Raw genomic sequence first — 20,177 nt, forward strand, 5'->3', positions numbered from 1 at the left:
TGGACACAGCCCAGGGTCCTGCGCTCCCCCCGGGACAGGCGGAGGCGGGAGGGCACAGGACAACGAGGACGCTCCAGCCTCCGGGTGGCCCCCAAGCTATATCAGCGTCCCGCCACCCTGAGAGCATCTAGGCCAGTGTGGACTGGGAGCTGTGGTAGTTTCTGCGGGAGCTGACTCTAGGGCTGGAGAGCTGGCCGCCGCCAGTGTTCTTGTTCCTCCTGGTGTCACCTGTGCCTGGGATGGAGTGGGGCTGCCAGGGAGCAGGGGTCTCACGGGGTAAACAGCTCCCACTGAGCCCAGCACCCAATGGGGGGGTGGGGCATCTCCCCCAGGTGCACACACCTGAGAATCAGCACAACAGGCCTCTCCCCCAAAAGACCAGCTGGAAGGACAGGGGAAGACCAAATGTTTGATCCAGCAGCGCTGGAAAGCTCCAGGTGAAATCAAGGGATTTACAGTATATAGAACTAGAGGATACTCCTTTGATTTTTTTTCTTCCTTTTTCCAGTTTAACTTGTTTTTATATCAGACTGGAAGGGAAGGGAGAAGAAATGGGTAGGAAATATCAAAAAGGGAGACAGAACATGAAGACTCTTAACTCTGGGAAACGAACTAGGGGTGGTGGAAGGGGAGGAGGGCGGGGGGTGGGGGTGAATGGGTGACGGACACTGAGGGGGGCACTTGACGGGATGAGCACTGGGTGTTATTATGTATGTTGGCAAATTGAACACCAATAAAAATAAATTTATTATTAAAAAAAAAAGAAAAGAAAAAAATTTTCCAATTTTTTTCTCTTTTCCTATCTTGACTATAATACTTTACCAGGTCTTCATTTTTAAGATTCTTCCTTTTAGACTTTCATATTTCTACAAATTACAGGTCCTAGATATATTTTCCACTCTAGAACCCCTTCAACATACTCAACTTAATTTTGGGAGATATACAAGATAAGTTTTTTGTGTGTTTGTTTGTTTGTTTTGTGTTTTTTGTTTTCTCTGCCTCATTTTTTTCTACAATGGTGGAAGTTAATACCTTCTAAAACATGACCAGCATGCACCTGGAACCAACTGGTATAATGTGCTTGTTCATTCTGTGAGATTCCTCATTCCCATTCTGCCCCCCTGTTATCTCATTTATGTTTTGGTGGTCAATGTTTGTGGCCCTCTACAAGTATTTCTGGTTTATATAAATTTGGACTGAGCATCTTCTAACATACAGAACTTAATATACTCAGAACCAATAGGATCAGCCTCTAGGACCCCTCAGGTAGACTATATTCTCGCTCCACTACTACTTTGTCACCACCACCATCTCCCAGACCCTCCTCCTTTTTTTTCTTCTCTTTTTTCCCCCCTCTGTACTTTTGATTTTTTCTCTTTTCTTTTTTTCTCTTCTTCTTTGGGGTTCTTGGCCTTTTATTTTTTACTACTTTGTTTTAAAATTTGTTTTTCACTTTAGTGGTCCTTTTCTTTTATTTCGTTCTGATCTTTGTTTTCAATTTCTGGTCTCTGATCTCATCAGGATCATCTAGGGTGAAATTTACTTAAGTCATGGTTGATATTCTTTACTCAGCCTACTCATTCAGCCACTGTGCACTGAGCAAAATGACTAGAAGGAAGAACTCACCACAAAAGAAAGAATCAGAAACGTACTCTCTGTCACAGAGTTACAGAACTTGGATTACAATTCGATGTCAGAAAGCCAATTCAGAAGCACAATTAAAAAGCTACTGGTGGCTCTGGAAAAACGTGTAAAGGAATCAAGAGACTTCATGACTGCAGAATTTAGATCAAATCAGGCCAAAATTAAAAATCAATTAAATAAGATGCAATCCAAACTGAAGGTCCTAAAGACAAGAATTAATGAGGTGGAAGAAAGAGTGAGTAACATAGAAGACAAGTTGATGGCAAGGAAGGAAGCTGAAGAAAAAAGAGAAAAACAATGAAAAGACCATGAGGAAAGGTTAAAGGCAATGAATGATACCCTCAGAAGGAAAAATCTATGGATAATTAGGGTTGCAGAGAGTGCTGAGGGGGCCAGAGGGCCAGAAAGTATATTTGAACAGATCATAGCTGAGAACTTCCCTAATTTGGGGAGGGAAATGGGTATTCAGATCCAGGAGACAGAGAACTCCCCCCCTAAAATAAATAAAAACCGTTCAACACCTCGACATTTAATAGTGAAACTCACAAATTCCAAAGATAAAGAGAAAATCCTTAAAGGAGCAAGAGACAAGAGATACCTAACTGGTATGGGGAGAGATATTAGATTAACAGCAAACCTCTCCAGAAAGACCTGGCAGGCCAGAAAGGGCTGGCAGGATATTCGGGGTCTTAAATGAGAAGAACATGCAGCCAAGAATACTCTCTCCAGCAAGGCTCTCATTCAGAATAGGAGAGATAAAGAGCTTCCAAGATAGGCAGACACCGAAAGAATATGTGACTACCAAACCAGCTTTTGCAAGAAATATTAAGGGGGACCCTGTAAGAGAAAGAGGAATCTCAAAGAAATAATCCACAAAACCAGGGACTGAATAGGTATTACGATGACACTAAATTCGTATCTTTCAATAGTAACTCTGAAAGTGAATGGGCTTAATGATTTCATCAAAAGAGGCAGGCTTTCAGACTGGATAAAAAAGTAAGACCCATCTATTTGCTGTCTACAAGAGACTCATTTGAGACCTAAGGACACCTCCAGCCTGAAAATTAAAGGTTGGAGAACCATTTACCATTCAAACGGTCTTCAAAAGAAAGCAGGGGTAGCAATCCCCATATCAGATAAATTAAAGCTTATCCCAAAGACTGTAGTAAGAGATGAAGAGGGCCACTATATCACACTTAAAGGATCTATCCAACAAGAAGACCTAACAATCATGAATATTTATGCCCCTAATGTGGGAACTGCCAAGCATATCCATCAATTAATAACCAAAGTAAAGACATACTTAGATAATACACTAATACTGGGAGACTTCAACATGGTGCTTTCTGTAAATGACAGATCTTCTAAGCACAACATCTCCAAAGAAACAAGAGCTTTAAATGATACGCTGGACCAGATGGATATCACAGATATTTCCAGAACTTTGCATCTGAACACAACTGAATACACATTCTTCTCAGGTGCACATGGAACATTCTTCAGAATAGACCACATACTGGGTCACAAATCAGGTCTCAACTGATACCAAAAGATTGGGAATGTCCCCTGCATATTTTCAGACTACAATGCTTTGAAACTAGAACTCAATCACAAGAAGAAATTCAAATACGTGGAGGTTAAAGAGCATCCTGCTAAAAGATGAAAGGGTCAACCAGGAAATTAGAGAAGAATTAAAAAGATTCATGGAAACTAATGAGAATGAAGACACAACCAGTCAAAATCTTTGGGATACAGCAAAAGCAGTCCTAAGAGGGAAAAACCCCGCAATACAAGCATCCCTCAAAAAACTGGAAGAAACTCAAATACACAGGCTAACCTTGCACCTAAGGGAACTAGGGAAAGAACAGCAAATAAAACCTACACCAGCAGAAGAAGAAAGTTAATAAAGATTTGAGCAGAACTCAATGAAATAGAGACCAGAAGAACTGTAGAACAGATCAACAAAACAAGGAGTTGGTTCTTTGAAAGAATTAATAAGATACATAAACCACTAGCCAGCCTTATTAAAAAGAAAAAAGACTCAAATTAATAAAATCACGAATGAAAAAGGAATGATCACAACCAATACCAAGGAAATACAAATGATTTTAGAAATGAATTCTGAGCAGCTATACACCAATAAATTAGGCAATCTAGAAGAAATGGACGCATATCTAGAAAACCACAAATTACCAAAACTGGAACAAGAAGAAATAGAAAACCTGAACAGGCCAATAACCATGGAGGAAATTGAAGGACTCATCAAAAAACTCCCAAGACACAAAAGTCCAGGGCCAGATGGCTTCCCAGGGGAATTCTATCAAACGTTTAAAGAAGAAACAATATCTATTCTACTAAAGCTGTCCCAAAAGATAGAAAGGGATGAAATACTTCCAAACTCGTTCTATGAGGCCAGCTTCACCTTAATTCCAAAACCAAACAAAGACCGCACCAAATAGAATTATACCAATATTCCTGATGAACACAGATGCCAAAATTCTCAACAAGATACTAGCCAATAGGATCCAACAGTACATTAAGAAGATTATTTACCATGACCAACTGGGATTTATCCCTAGGATGCAAGGCTGTTTCAACACTCATTAAGCAATCAACGTGATAGATCATATCAACAAGAGAAAAAACAAGAACCATATGATCCTCTCAATAGATGCAGAGAAAGCATTTGACAAAATACAGCATCCATTCCAGCTCAAAACTCTTCAGAGTGTAGGGATAGAGGGAACATTCCTCAGCATCTTAAAAGCCATCTACGAAAAGCCCATAGTAAATATCATTCTCAATGGGGAAAACCCAAGAGCCTTTCCCCTAAGATCAGGAACAAGACAGGGATGTCCACTCTCCCTGTTCTTATTCAACATAGTACTAGAAGTCCTAGCCTCAGCGATCAGACAACTAAAAGAAATAAAAGGCATTCAAATTGGCACAGAAGTAGTCAAACTCTTCCTCTTTGCAGATGACTTGATACTGTACGTAGAAAACGCAAAAAACTCCACCCCAAGATTGCTAGAACTCACATAGCAATCCGGCAATGTGGCAGGATACAAATCAATGCCCAGAAATCAGTGCCATTTCTATACAGTAACAATGAAACTGAAGAAAAAGAAATGAAGGAATCAATCCCATTTACAATTGCACCCCAAAGCATAAGATACCTAGGAGTAAACCGAACCAAAGAGGTAAAGGATCTATACCCTAAGAACTATAGCACTTCTGAAAGAAATTGAGGAAGACAGAAAGAAATGGAAAAATATTCCATGCTCTTGGATTGGAAGAATTATATTGTGAAAATTTCAATGCTACCCAGGGCAATTTACATGTTCAATGCAATCCCTATCAAAATACCATGGACTTTCTTCACAGTGTTGGAACAAATAATTTTAAGATTTGTGTGGAATCAGAAAATACCCTGAATACCCAGGGAAATATTGAAAAAGAAAACAAGAGCCGGGGGCATCACAATGCCAGATTGCAAGTTGTACTCCAAAGCTGTGATCATTAAGTCAGTGTGGTACTGGCACAAAAACAGACACATAGATCAATGAAACAGAATAGAGAACCCAGAAATGGGCCCTTAACTCTATGGTCAACTAACATTTGACAAAGTAGGAAAGACTATCCGCTGGAAAAAAGCACAGTCTCTTCAATAAATGGTGCTGGGAACATTGGACATCCACATGCAGAAAAATGAAGGTAGACCATTCTCTGACACCATACACAAAGATAAACTCAAAATGGATGAAAGAGCTAAATGTGAGACAAGATTCCATCAAAATCCTAGAGGAGAACACAGGCAACACCCTTTTTGAACTTGGCCACAGTAACTTCTTGCAAGATACATCCACAAAGGCAAAAGAAACAAAAGCAAAAATGAACTACTGGGACTTCATCAAGATAAGAAGCTTTTGCACAGCAAAGGATACAGTCAACAAAACTAAAAGACAACCTACAGAATGGGAGAAGATATTTGCAAATGATGTATCAGATAAAGGGCTAGTTTCCAAGATCTATAAAGAACTTCTTAAACTCAACACCAAAGACACAAACAATCCAATCATGAAATGGGCAAAAGACATGAAGAGAAATCTCACAGAGGAAGACATAGACATGGCCAACACGCACATGAGAAAATGCTCTGCATCACTTGCCATCAGGGAAATACAAATCAAATGCAATGAGATACCACCTCACAGCAGTAAGAATGGGGAAAATTAACAAGGCAGGAGACCACAAACGTTGGAGAGGATCCGGAGAAAAGGGAACCCTCTTACACTGTTGGTGGGAATGTGAACTGGTGCAGCCACTCTGGAAAACTGTGTGGAGATACACTCAAAATCTTACTCTGGACTTTTATATTACATAAACCAATAAATATATTTGTTGTGTAAAAAAGTATGTGGTATAAATATACAATGGAATATTACTCCGCCATCAGAAAAGATGAATACCCACCATTTGCTTTGATATGGATGAAACTAGAGGGTATTACGCTGAGTGGAATACATCAATCAACATATGGTTTCACTCATGTGTGGAATAAAAGAAATAGTGAAAGGGATTATAAGGGAAAGGAGGGGAACTGAGTGGGAAAAATCAGAGAGGGAGATAAACCATGACAGACCCCCAACTCTGGGAAACAAACAAAAGTTTGTGGAAGCGCCGGGGGTGGGGGAGATGGATGGAGTAACTGTGTGACCAATACTGAGAAGAGAACTAGATGGGAGGAGCCCTGGGTGTTATACTATATGTGGGCAAAATGAATTTAAATAAAATAATGTAAAAAAATGTGAGTGTATGTAAACATGTATATATGTAAATCACACAGAACAGTATTTGTACTAGGGAAAGTGCTCAACAAATCTAAAGTCTCTTCTTCCAGGTCTCTGGATAAATAAAAAATATTAGATGGGATGAGCACTGGGTGTTATTCTGTATGTTGGTAAATTGAACACCAATAAAAAATAAATTTATTAAAAGAAAACAAATTATATAACCTTGAAAAAAATGTCAGTAATGCTCCAAATGCCTGAAGCCTTTTAAACACTGATTCTGCAAATTAAAAATGTATTTCTAAGCATTGTTATGTTCTGGCAGAACATGCAGTACAGTTGAAGGTAGAGATAATTCACAGTTTAACTGTACTATGATATAGTTAAGAGCTCCACTAGGGCTTCAATAAAATATGTCATATCTCAGAATAATACAATAATGAAACACTCAGGCAAAATATGTATAGCAAGAAAAAATATCAGGTTCAAGAAAAAATATCTGCTAATGACTGAGAGATTCAGAGGTGGTTCTTGGACAAGAGCATTTGTATAAAAGAAAACGTGGCCAATCTAAACAGGAACATGGATTAAGCCTAGAAAGTCTGAAACCAAATGAAATTATATCTAATCTTTGAAAAAGATTTTAGGAAAAAGAATGTGCCCCTAAAGAGGTGTTCTTTTAGTAAATGGAATTATTATTAGATAGGTGATTATGGTGATACAAAGGATAGATTCCATGATGAAAACCAGTTTCTCATCAATATTTAATAAAAAGGTTGAATTCCTGTCCCCACTTGGACAATACACATATATATTAGAGGCACCAAACTCTATACTGGCCGATACCCAATAAATTTGAAATCAAATTTATAAAATGAAAAAAATGTTAACTCATTGAGCTTCTTTGGAAATTGAGTGAAGATTTCCATTGCTTCTCAAGACTGAGAGCTAAGAGCCAGGCTGAAAAATCTCCTAATAAAATTAGATCAACAGGCAGCCTTCAGGAAGAAGGCAATGGCATCCACCTGATTCCAGCTCAGACAAGGTAAGGTTCACTGTAAAGGGGATAATCAATTTCTAACTAACAGGGACAATGATGATTTAGAAATCAGATTTGAGGGGATCCCTGGGTGGCTCAGCAGTTAAGCGCCTGCCTTTGGCCCAGGGCGCGATCCTGGAGTCCCGGAATTGAGTCCCAGGTTGGGCTCCTGGCATGGAGCCTGCTTCTCCCTCCTCCTGTCTCTGCCCCCGCCCCTCTCTGTCTATCATAAATAAATAAATAAATAAATCTTTTAAAAAAAAGAAATCAGATTTGAAAAAGCAAAAGGAGGGCTATTAATCTTTCAAAGATATAGACATGATGAAAACCTCTAGAAAGGAATGAGGGTGAACCTTGGATTTGGCCTTGCTAAAAGAGAACGGCAACCAGGATCTATAGAGCTCTTTGTTAGTGAGACATCCACAACCAGATCAGGAAGATGCACAACTTAGAGTTGTTTGGAAGATTTTGCTACCTATCTGCGGAGGGAGAGAACCAAGTAGTTGTATCTAGCTAGGTGGGGTCTCACATCAAAATTATTGGAGACAGTAAACTACAGTGAGCCTGTTCACCAGGAGCAAAGTGAAATTAGAAAGACCTTGTAAGGTCTTTAGAAAGAACCATTATCTGCCGGGCCTTACTCTGCATCCTACTGCACCAGCTCCATCATTAGAAAATAGAAACAAATCCTTACATGGCCAGAAAGATATCCTTGGTTTTCCTTCTGAATTTACACATTATTTGGGAGTGCCGGTAATTGTGGCAGTTTTGAAGATTTTCAAATTTGAGAAGTAGCTTTGGAATGCCATGATTTTCACTAACACATGAACTTTGAGGAATTTAGGAATAAAATTAGAAGGCAATGGGTAACAGATTTTTGCCTTGGAGGACCTAACAATGTTGTAGAGACCAAAGCATATGGATCCATGGTTGAGAAGGCATGTGGAAGACAGATGTAAATGATTTCTAAGGAAGGACAACCAATCATCACTGAGAGTTCCTGGAGGCCTCTTCTGCTGGCAACTCTGTTACAACTTAGCAACCCATGTCAATGTCTTACAAACTCACTGCAGAAGTGTTTCTATAGACCTACCATTTCCCCTCTTTTCTATTTTAAGTACATTCCAATATCTCTTTTTCTTAAGTGAGATGGACACTGAGTAGTCTCTTTGCTCCTCACTGGGTGTGGTCGTAACTGGCCCACAACAGAGATTTAGCCCATTGAGGTAAATTGTAGAAATGTTCTAAATTCTCTCATTGTTTTTTAGTCTTCTGCCTTCTTTTTGCTTCAGCTACCTCTTTGCTCCTGGATACACTTCTATCTCTCCCTATATCTCTGAACCCGAAGTTCTCTGGAGTGCCTGCAGTCCGTGACAATGGCCTGGCCTGGCCAACACGTGTTATACATGTGCCAATGCTGACCAAGGCAGGTGTTTGTGATGGGCTAGATTCCTGTGATGTGCAAAAGGTAAATGTAGGTTACATGCTCTCCCAGAAGATCCTTCCTATTGATCTGAACTAATGGGAGACACCATAAATAATGGAATTACCAAAAATAACCTCAATTTCATATCATAGCTGAAGTTCTAACTCCATATGTTGCCTGTCTCCATCCCATAGGACTTGCTCTCCCTTGGCCTTCTCCATTCACTATCTGACCCTTAATGTGAACTTACTGTCCCATTAGAACCTATAGTGAAACCAGACTACACGTACTGCTCTTTTCCCTTAATGCAGTCACCTGCCAGATGGAAACTTAAAAACAACCAAAAAACCAAGGGAAAGAGAGAGGAAACGATATGCAAGGTATGCCTAATGATCTTCCCTGAATGTTGAGGGCCTGTGTATATGTCCAAAGAGGGATGAATAAGAAATTGAAGAGGAGACTTTAGTAATCAAGAATTATTCAACATGGGAAGAGTAGGTAATTTCAGCTGTTCTGTGGTATTAGTGAATCTCAGCTAATTTGCATTTTAAATTTCGAGAAAGAAATCTGGAATGACTCTAAGGACCTTAGAGAAGAAAGAGAGAAAAAGTGAGAGATCGTGAGAGAGAGGAGGGAGAGAAATACGTACTGATAGAATAGAAAAGAAAAAAAGCTGAAGTCATAAGGATTCCTAGACTAACAAATGGATGATTTTAAAAGGTGGGTACTTACATATTTAGACATCACAAATATCTGGAACCTGGTATCTCACCTTATAGGGAAGCAGTGAGGCTAAGGGGCTAAGGACAGGAACTTTAGAGGCAAGCATACCTGAAATTCAATCTTGGCATTGTCACTTATAATGTGCAGTTGGCTAGCTGAGTCACAAGTTTTTTCTCCTATAAAATAAGGATTAGCTAAAATAACATGTAATTAGAGGTTGCCATGTATTGCACATTAAAAAACATTAGATGTGATCTCTGTTTCTTCTCCCTCTCTCTGTGGTTTCACTTCACATGTGCAAGGACTACTGTAAACATCTGCAACTTCTCACATGCAGAAACCATGAGAAAGAGGAGGATCTCCTTACTTCTAATGGTTCCTACCTCTCTCTGTCAGGAGGATGTTTCCATCTGACTCAGTTTTAACCCCCAAATATTCGAGTCCCATTTACTCTTAATCTGGCTTACAGAAACATTGCAAAAACATCAGCCTTAAGCTCTGGAGCACAATCACTAAGAGAAGATCATCCTTGAATCACTTATCAGCCTCTCTTTCTCCAGGGAACAAGAAAACAAAATACCAGGTAATACCAACATGCAAAAACACCAAGTGGAAGGGTTGAGAGAAGGAAGAAATGAGAAAAAGTAGCCCTAGACATAGTGGAGAGATCCCACCCACACTAAACAAAAAAGGAAAAAAGTTAAAGCCCAAGAGAGAACTGGAGAGAGACTGCAATAGAGAGAAGGAACTAGGAAAAGTTTTCACATGTCATAAAATGCTGTATATGTGGAAAAGTTAGGAACAGGTGGCCCTGCAGGGAAAGGACAGAGAAGCTCATCAGGAAACAGAGAACTAAGGACCCAAATCATGGCACAGAATTAATGAGGAGAAAAGCCAAAGGTGGAAAACGAGATTAAGAGGGTGTCTAGGCAGGCTAGGCATAGCTCCCTGGTCATGTGAATCAGAATCAAATAGCCAGGTATTAAGGTACTGCTCCCTCAAGTTCTGGAAATGAAAGACTGACCTTCTGGATTGTCTCCCTCTCTGCATCAGTTAGAGATGGGTCTTTGCAAACCAGACTGGCCCCACCAAGCACATGCAAGGCATGTGCCCCTCATCCAGAGGCATGAGCACTGCTGGGCAGACTCTGAGAGCCTGATGGAAACTCAGGGGGGTGATTCAGAGAACAGAGTAGTTGAGAGAGAATTAGAAAAGCAGAGACGGAGGTAGGCAACTAGAGAGGGAGAAATGGACAAGCTGGAGGTTAATGGAGTCTCCTTCATGGCCTCCGTGTGCAGACCCTTGGTGGCATCTGAACACAGGTGGTCACTGAGGGAACCAGGGGGATTAATCTCTGAAGGATGCCATCCAAGTCAGGGTCAGCTTTCACTGCAGAAGTGAGCACGTTCACTGACCTTCTCCATGGGCTTTGGTAAATGAAGGCGATGACATTGGCTGTGCTGATCTCAGGCCCGGAAGAGTGATCCACAGACACAGAGTGAGGGTGCAGTGAATTTTGCTCCAAACCAGAAGCTTGTTTATAGGGCAAGGAGTATATGCACACAGGCAGGTGTGAGATTCTAACCGGTTACTGTGAGGAGCCAAGTATAATAAGACCAACAACTATCTTCTGTGAGGTATTACCATTCTAACTGGATCTCCAGGGATAGTCTCATACCAGTTCATTCCAGTGCTCCCTTGTGAGGCTGTGTCCATGGCAGGTGCCTGGTGTATAGAATAGTCTCAGGTTTTTCCACGAAAGTTCTGGTCCATTGACCTGATAATATGATAGACAAAGTGGCCCAGAGGTATCATTATCCCCATGTCCTCAGCTTCAAATCCTGAAGCCTTTTAACTCTAGTCTATCAACTTTATTTTGAAATCATTTTCTAGGGGATCCCTGGGTGGCACAGCGGTTTGGCGCCTGCCTTTGGCCCAGGGCGCGATCCTGGAGACCCGGGATTGAATCCCACATCGGGCTCCCGGTGCATGGAGCCTGCTTCTCCCCCTGCCTATGTCTCTGCCTCCCTCTCTCTCTCTCTCTGTGACTATCATAAATAAATAAAAAAATAAAAAAAATGAAATCATTTTCTAGCTAGGGTTTCTGATGACGTAGGCAGTGCTCCCTGTGTCCCCAATGAAATACTTTTTCATACCATTATGCTGCATTCAACACAATAATAAACATTGGGTGAGTACCCACTCTGCTCCAGTCAACTTGTTAAATGATGTCAATAGGGTGGTAAACACACAGTCACATGCTCACCTTGATAACATGCTCCCCTCCTAACCAGTGTCCTCTACCACTCCCTGATCACACTTCCCTTCTTCAGATCTGAAGAACTTTTTTTCTCCTGATCCACCCACTGTTCTTCTAAGATCCAGCCTGCTCAGCACTGAGTTAGATTGTGTAAAACCTGAGAAAACTGCGGTCATCCTCACATCCCCGCAATCTCTAACGCTCTTCTTTGTACTCCTGGAGAGCCTGGACTCCTATAAAGTTGAAGTTTCTGATGCTGTTGTCCTGACTCATTCTAAATATGCAGATTGCTTCTTCTCTGAACTCCACCATATACCTCTACCACCATTTTCAAATTAACACCTAATTCAGGGGCACATGAGGGGCTCAGTGGCTGAGTGTGTGGAATTGTGAAACCTCCAGCTTTTCTTTTCTTTTTCTTTTTTTTTTTAAAGATTTTATTTATTTATTTATTCATAGAGATGCAGAGAGAGAGAGAGAGAGAGAGAGAGAGAGAGAGAGAGAAAGGCAGAGACACAGGCAGAGGGAGAAGCAGGCTCCATGCAGAGAGCCTGACGTGGGACTCGATCCAGGGTCTCCAGATCATGCCCCAGGCTGCAGGCGGCGCTAAACCACTGTGCCACCGGGGCTGCCCTGCTTTTCTTTTTCAAGATTGCTTGTGCTATTTGGGGTCTTTGGTGGTTCCACATGATGTTTAGGATTTTTAAAATCTACTTCTCTGAAAAATGCTGTTGGTATTTTGATAGGGATTGCATGAAATGTGTAGATTGCTTTGAGCAGAATGGACATTTTATTGATATTTGTTCTTTCAATTCATGAGCATGGAATGTCTATTTCTTTGCGTCATCTTCATTTTTATGAAGTATTCCTAAGCTAATCACTTAGCTTTATGATTAAAAGTGTGTTATGTTTCTTTCATCACCCATGAATATAATATTTTTCCTTTACTTTTTTATTTATCCAAGCAGATTTAATATCATAAAACTTTTCATAGGATTATCTTAGAATTTCGGAAGCTTGTGTTATTAGTCTATTGCTATGTAACAAATTGCCACAAATTCAGGGACTCAAAACAAGACAAATATATTATCTTTCAGTTTCCTTGGGTCTGGAATCTGGGTATGGTTAGCTGGGTATTCTGCTCAGGGTCCCACCAGGTTGACCTCAAACTGTCAGCCAGGCTGTGATTTTCATCTGAGGCTTGGGATCCTCTCCCAAGCTCACTGGTTGTTGGTAAAAGCCATTTCTATGCAGTTGTACCACTGAGATACCTACCTCCTTGCTGGCTGTTAGTCAGGCATTGCTGTCAGTTTCTGAAGGCTGCCCATGGGTCCTGGCCACATGGCCACCACAGGCAGTTCACAATGTTGATGTGTGCTCTCTTCCAGTCCTGCTGGAGTGTTATCTTTGACTTCCAGCTCCTCTCTGGTCCACTACAGTGGAGTTTTTTATAAGATAATTTTAAACTTTGACTTTTATTGTTGCGAAGACAGCTGTCAATCTAATTGTGTTTCTTTTGTGTCTTTTGTTGTTTTTAAAAAGATTTTATTTATTTATTCATAAGAGAGAGAGAGAGACAGAGACAGAGACAGAGACATGGGCAGAGGGAGAAGCAGGATACATGCAGGCAGCCTGATGTGGGCCTCCATCTCAGGACTCCGGGATCATGACCTGAGCCAAAGGCAGATGCTCAACTGCTGAGACATCCAGGTATCCTTAATTCTGCTTCTTTTGAAAGGAATTTTTCTTTTCTTCAGGCAGCTGTTAAATTTTCCCTATTTGTGTCTTTTTCAGGAGTTCTAATGATGTGCCCACGTGTGTATTTCTTTTTATAAATGATATACATTGGGTGCACTTAGGGCCTCTTTAACTCGTGAAGTGATGTCCTTCAGTTTAGGAAAAATCTTGGAAAAAGATTTCCAAGATCTTCAGATTTGGAAAAATATCTCTTCAGATATTGTATTTGCTCTATCCATTCTTTCCTTCATCTTCTTTATGACATATCTCCCACTTTACTAATCCTCTTATCAGCTCTTCCTAGATATGCTCAAATGCAGATCTCCCCATTCCTTTTTAGTTAGTGCTTTAGTGACTTCAAGTGGATGTTTTAAAATATTTTTGACAGGTTTTGTTGTTCTTAGTGATGTAGTTGGTCTAAATTACATTGGTCCCTCAATATCAGAAACAGAAGGCCTCTTATAACTCATTCGGTAACATCTGTAATTTTGTGCTTTCATTCTTTTTTTTTTGTATATTTTTTTTTGGAGTTTGATATGCCAACATATAGGCTAACGCCCAGTGCTCATCCTGCCAAGTGCCCCCGCCCCGTGCCCATCACCCTGTCACCCCAACCCCCTGCCCACCTCCCTTTCCACCACCCCTTGTTCATTTCCCAGAGTTAGGTGTCTCTCATGTTTTGTCACCCTCACTGATGTTTTCACTCATTCCCCACTTATTCCCTTTCACTAATTTTTATATTCCCCAAATGAATGAAACCATATAATGTTTGTCCTTCTCCGATTGACTTATTTCACTCAGCATAATACCCTCCAGTTCCATCCAAGTTGAAGCAAATGGTGGGTATTCGTTGTTTCTAATGGCTGAGTAATATTCCATTGTATATGTAGACCACATCTCCTTTATCCATTCATCTTTTGATGGACACTGAGGCTCCTTCCAGAGTTTGGCTATTGTGGACATTGCTGCTATAAACTGGGTTGCAGGTGTCCCGGCATTTCACTGCATCTGTATCTTGGTGGTAAATCCCCAGTAGTGCAATTGCTGGGTCATAGGGCAGGTCTATGTTTAACTCTTTGAGGAACCTCCACACAGTTTTCCAGAGTGGCTGCACCAGTTCACATTCCTACCAACAGTGCAAGAGGGTTCCCCTTTCTCCACATCCTCTCCAACATTAGTTGTTTCCTGTCTTGTTAATTTTCCCCATTCTCACTGGTGTGAGGTGGTGTCTCATTGTGGTTTTGATTTGTATTTCCCTGATGGCAAGTGATGCGGAGCCTTTTTTTATGTGCTTGTTGGCCATGTGGATGTCTTCCTCTATGAAATTTCTGTTCTTTTGCCCATTTCATGATTGGATTGTTTGTTTCTTGGGTGTTGAGATTAATAAGTCCTTTCTAGATCGGATACTAGCCCTTTCTCTGATAATGTCATTTGCAAATATCTTCTCCCATTCTATAGGTTGTCTTTTAGTTTTGTTGACTGTTTCTTTGGTTGTGCAGAAGCTGTTTATCTTGATGGAGTACCAATAATTCATTTTTGCTTTTGTTTCCTTGCCTTCATAGATGTACCTTGCAAAAAGCTGCTGTGGCCAAGTTCAAAAAGGGTGTTGCCTGTGTTCTCCTCTAGGATTTTGATGGATTCCTGTATCACATGTAGATCTTTCATTCATTTTGAGTTTATCTTTGTGTATGGTGCAAGAGAGTGGTCTAGTTTCATTCTTCTGCATGTGGATGTCCAATTTTCCCAGCACCCTTTATTGAAGAGACTGTCCTTTTTCCAGTGGATTGTCTTTCCTGCTTTGTCAAATATTAGTTGACCATAGAGTTGAGGGCCCATTTCTAGATTCTCTATTCTGTTCCATTGCTCTGTTTGTCTCTTTTTGTGTCAGTACCACAGTGTCTTGATGATCACAGCTTTGGAGTACAACTTGAAATCTGGCATTTTGATGTCCCTGGCTCTGGTTTTCTTTTTCAATATGCCCCTGGCTATTCGGGGTCTTTTCTGATTCTACACAAATCTTAAGATTATTTGTTCCAACACTGTGAAGAAAGTCCGTAGTATTTTGATAGGGATTGCATTGAATGTGTGAATTGCCCTGGGTAGCATTGACATTTTCATAATATTAATTCTTCCAATCTAAGAGCATGGAATATTTTTCCATTTCTTTGTGTCTTCCTCAATTTCTTTGAAGTGCTGTAGTTCTTAGGGTATAGATCCTTTACCTCTTTGGTTAGGTTTACTCCTAGGTATCTTATGCTTTGGGGTGCAATTGTAAATGGGATTGACTCCTTAATTTCTCTTTCTTCAGTTTCATTGTTAGTGTATAGAAGTCCCACTGATTTCTGGGCATTAATTTTGTATCCTGCCACACTGCCGAATTGCTATATGAGTTCTAGCAACCTTGGAGTAGAGTCTTCTGGGTGTTACATGAACAGTGTCATGTCATCTGCAAAGAGAGAGATTTTGACTTCTGTGCTTTCATTCTTAATATTGTTTAAGTATGTTAATTTTTTATCAGACATGCGACAGACCTGCAAAACTACTAATTCTAACAATTTAATCAATCTTTAGATTTGTCTGAATCAATATATTATATGCATTTTTATCCATCTATATTCTTTGCACAGTCCATTATTCTGTGATTCAGTTGGTAGCCTAATTTATTACTTTTTAACTTTTTTTTCCTAATAAGAGAGCATTGCTCTAAGTATATCCCACAAAATTATAATTAGTTCCACTACTAATTTTGAGTTTGTAAAATTTTCCAGTTAGTATCATAATCAATTCTGTTGTTGAAACCCCAACATGAGGTATCAGTTAAAAGGAACTGACACAAATAGGCACTTAGTGGGAAATTTTGTTAGGCATTAGACTAACAAATGCTTTAATGCTTGCTATATCTGTGGTTTCAGATGTTCACATTTCTTTTTCATGTCCTTGTTTTTCTCTCCTTTGCTGTCCTTTTTGGTTTCCCTTTAGGATCTTTAAATAAGGTCTGAGCATTGCAGTTCTTTCAGCTGTGATCTTTGAAAGTTTCCACCATATTGATGTGGTGGTTAGGTAAAGGGGAGCAGAAGCATTCCATAGTCCTATGATTAGGTCTTCCAGTGTGCCTGTACCCCCGGGCTGTAACACTCAATGGTCTTTCTCAGTGCTGTGTGTGTGTGTCTCTGTGTCTGTGTCTCATGAATCCTTCCTTAGATTCGTTCGGATCTCATAAGATAGTTTTCCTTGAGGCCAGACAGTGCTCTCTGGGCTTCTTTCTAAAGGTTAACTTGTCCCTTCTCCCTGCTGATCACAAGGGGATTTTTTCCTAATCTGTATCATGAGAATCTGGTGAAGCTGCTGGAACTAAAACTTATGAATCTATGAGGGTTCCACGAAGGGCAGACCCTTAGGAGTTTTTATCTCTGAAGTTAGCCCGTTCCCAGACTCCAATAAGTAGTCGATGCCCCTCTAAGTATTCTGGCCAGTCTCCAGTTACAGTTTCTACTCCCAGAAAGCTGTCATTTTCTGTGTTCACCTGTTTCCCAGTTTTTGGGGTGGTGCTTTCCCCTGTGCCTTTAATTCTGTGATAGATCTAAGAAGTGTTGTTGACGTTCCCTTGGTTTACCCTTGGTTTTTGGTGACGGTGGAAGTGACAATGTCCAAGCTCTTTAACTTTTTCCATGTTGGACCAGACTTCTATTCCTTCTTTGGTAAGTGGGAGAATTAGAGTTCTGTTTCTTAATTTCCAACCATATGGGTTTCCTTCTAGTTAACTTTTTTTTAAATTTTTATTTATTTATGTATTATAGTCACAGAGAGAGAGAGAAAGAGGCAGAGACACAGGCAGAGGGAGAAGCAGGCTCCATGCACCGGGAGCCCGATGTGGGATTCGATCCCGGGTCTCCAGGATCGCACCCTGGGCCAAAGGCAGGCGCTAAACCGCTGCACCACCCAGGGATCCCCTAGTTAACTTTTTGATACTGATTTCTAACTTAAGTGCCTTATCATCAGAGAACTTGGTCTGTGTGACTTCATATCATTGACATGATTTGAGATTTGCTCTATGGACTAGTATATGTTCTATTTTGAGATATTTTCAATTTGTGTTTGGTAATACATGCCTGCTACCTTTACTAGGTTACTGTGCTGGGGGGAAATGGTTGGTATACTTAAATAGGAATAATGAGGTGCTTACAAGGATGTGGAAGGGTTAAGAGGAATCAAAAAGGGATGGTGAAGCATCCTGGCCTCTCAAGAGAAAGGAGCAGATAACACCTTATTGGGTCAGGGAAGGGAGCTGTAGGAGAAGGCCACCCGACAGTAACTCTGGCACATCAGGGAAGGACCAGGTCAATAAACATCCTCAAATATTCTTCTCCTGCCTTCCTCTATCCTACTAAGTAACTCTTAGTTGAGGCCACCTAGGTTGTAGAAGGCAACCAATGAGGCAACCAACAAAGTCTGTCTTCCAGATACAGACCAGAGGGAAAAGTGTGTATTTAGTTCTAGAGGGGCAAAAGAAAATATGTAGCATGCGTAAAAGGTAGAGTGGACCATCTGGATGGGGAAATAAATGCGTTGGTGAAAGAAGGAGATTAATAAAGTGAATGAGAAAAATGTTGACATTTTAGGAAGTATTCCCATAAGTCTTCCTACATGGTTTTCAGGTTTTGCACTAAATGGCATTTGCAGGAGTCTTACTGCAAATGAGCAAAGGTGATGAATATTAGTTTTCAGTTAGGCAGGAACGTGAGATTGATGGGAACAAGGGAAAGATGACTACTGAGTAGATAAGGTTTGGGTTGAAGTAACATTGGAAAAGGGAAGATTTTAAGTGAGTCCATGCTAGTGGCTCATAGGAGGACATTACTGGGTAGAAAAGTCCTGTAACTTGATAAACCTATGGGTACAGTAAGCTCAGATAGAGACAAACATAGAGGTTTTAGAGTAGGTTTTTTTTTTTTTATTACAACTACTTATATAGATTGTTGCCATGGCAGTGCTAACAGGAATCATGCCCACAGTAAACCAAATGTTTATTTTTATATAGAATTCTGTATTCTAAATTCTTGGTTTTATCTTGCCTCTTCTTTTTGCAATATTAATATCTTTCATCATCTTCTTCATTCTGCTCTTTAAATACTTCATCTCCTTACCAGGGTTACTCATCCTCAGTGCCAGTGATTTCGTGGGTTGCATAACTCTTTATTGTGATGGCTGTTCTATGTATTATAGGATGTTCAGCAACTTCCCTGGCCTCTACCTACTAGGTGCCAGTAGCACACATCCCTTTCCTGTTGTGACAACTAAAAACTGTTTTCAGATATTGCCAAATACCTCCTGGGCAAGAGAATCATCTCTGCTGAGAACCCATGCTCTAGACTTTAGGTAACTGACTAGGGGTAGGAGAAAAAGAAGAGGTGTGAGCAGAGCCTCAAGAAATGTAGTGTATTATAAATAAAGCAAGACACAGGAAGGAATCTTCATGGAGAAAAGGGAAATATTTAAACTGCACAACATGCATCCAGGCCAGTGACAAGTTTTCTATGTAGGTGTCTCTATAGAAGGGATTCCAGAATGACATATTCTCAAGAAAGATGCCATTGATCAGCCCAAAGAGCCAGGCAGTACTCACCAGCTTCACACAGACCTGTGACTCATGATCTGGGCATAGCTGAGTGGGTGGCAGATAGCAACATAACCGTCATAGGCCATAAAAGCCAAGAGGGTGCACTTGGCCACACCTACACCAAAAACCAGATACATTTGGGTCAAGCAAGAGGCAAAGGAGATATTCCTTGACCACCAGGTGGATCAGCATCTGTGGGATAGTGGTGGTGATGAAGCAGACATCCAGGAAGGACAGGTGACCAAGGAAGAAGTACATGGGGCTGTTGAGCCTGGGTCTGTCCAGGTGATGAAGATGATAAGGCCATTCATGGACATGGGGAGCAAAGAGTAGTGCCTGAGTGGAAGAGGAGCTCTGCTCAAAGCCCACGAGGATAAACTCTGTCACTGTGATCCTGTTCCTAAGTTCCACCATCTGTGACATGCTTGAGAAGGGAGGACAGGAAAAGCACACATGAGATAGTTGTGTATAGATGCTACCTAGTTGTATAAAAAGTTTGAGGACAAAGGAATGAAAACCAGGAATTTTAGCATACTCCACATGTATCCATATTGTCATGAGCATTGAAAATGCTAGCTGTCAAAATATAGGAACCATTTGACAATATTTTGAAGGAAACTGTAAGGAAGACTCAAGGGGTCTTGAGTTGGGGTGACTCAAGCAGTTAAACATCTGACTTAATCTCAGGTCATAATCCCAGACTCTTGGATGACGTCCCCCATCTGGCTCTCCACTCAGTTGTGAGTCCGCTTCTTTTTCTGCCCCTCACCCTGCTCCTATGCTCTTTCTCTCATATATCAAGAAAATTTTTTAAAAAAACCCCAAAGACTTGAGTAGAATCAATTTTATGGATTTGTTTGAGAAAGAGAGAAAGCACACATGAGTGGAACGGGCAAAAGGAGACTGAGAATCTCACATAGACTTGATGCTGAGCACAACGC

At 40.6% G+C, this 20,177-nt stretch overlaps 1 pseudogene; it reads right to left on the minus strand.

Moving 5' to 3' along the window:
* Positions 1–10,901: 10,901 nt before the first annotated feature.
* On the minus strand, positions 10,902–19,659 carry LOC121479785 (annotated as a pseudogene).
* Between the last annotated feature and the right edge of the window lie 518 nt (positions 19,660–20,177).

Source organism: Vulpes lagopus, chromosome 21, assembly GCF_018345385.1.
Source record: "Vulpes lagopus strain Blue_001 chromosome 21, ASM1834538v1, whole genome shotgun sequence".
Taxonomy (NCBI): domain Eukaryota; kingdom Metazoa; phylum Chordata; class Mammalia; order Carnivora; family Canidae; genus Vulpes; species Vulpes lagopus.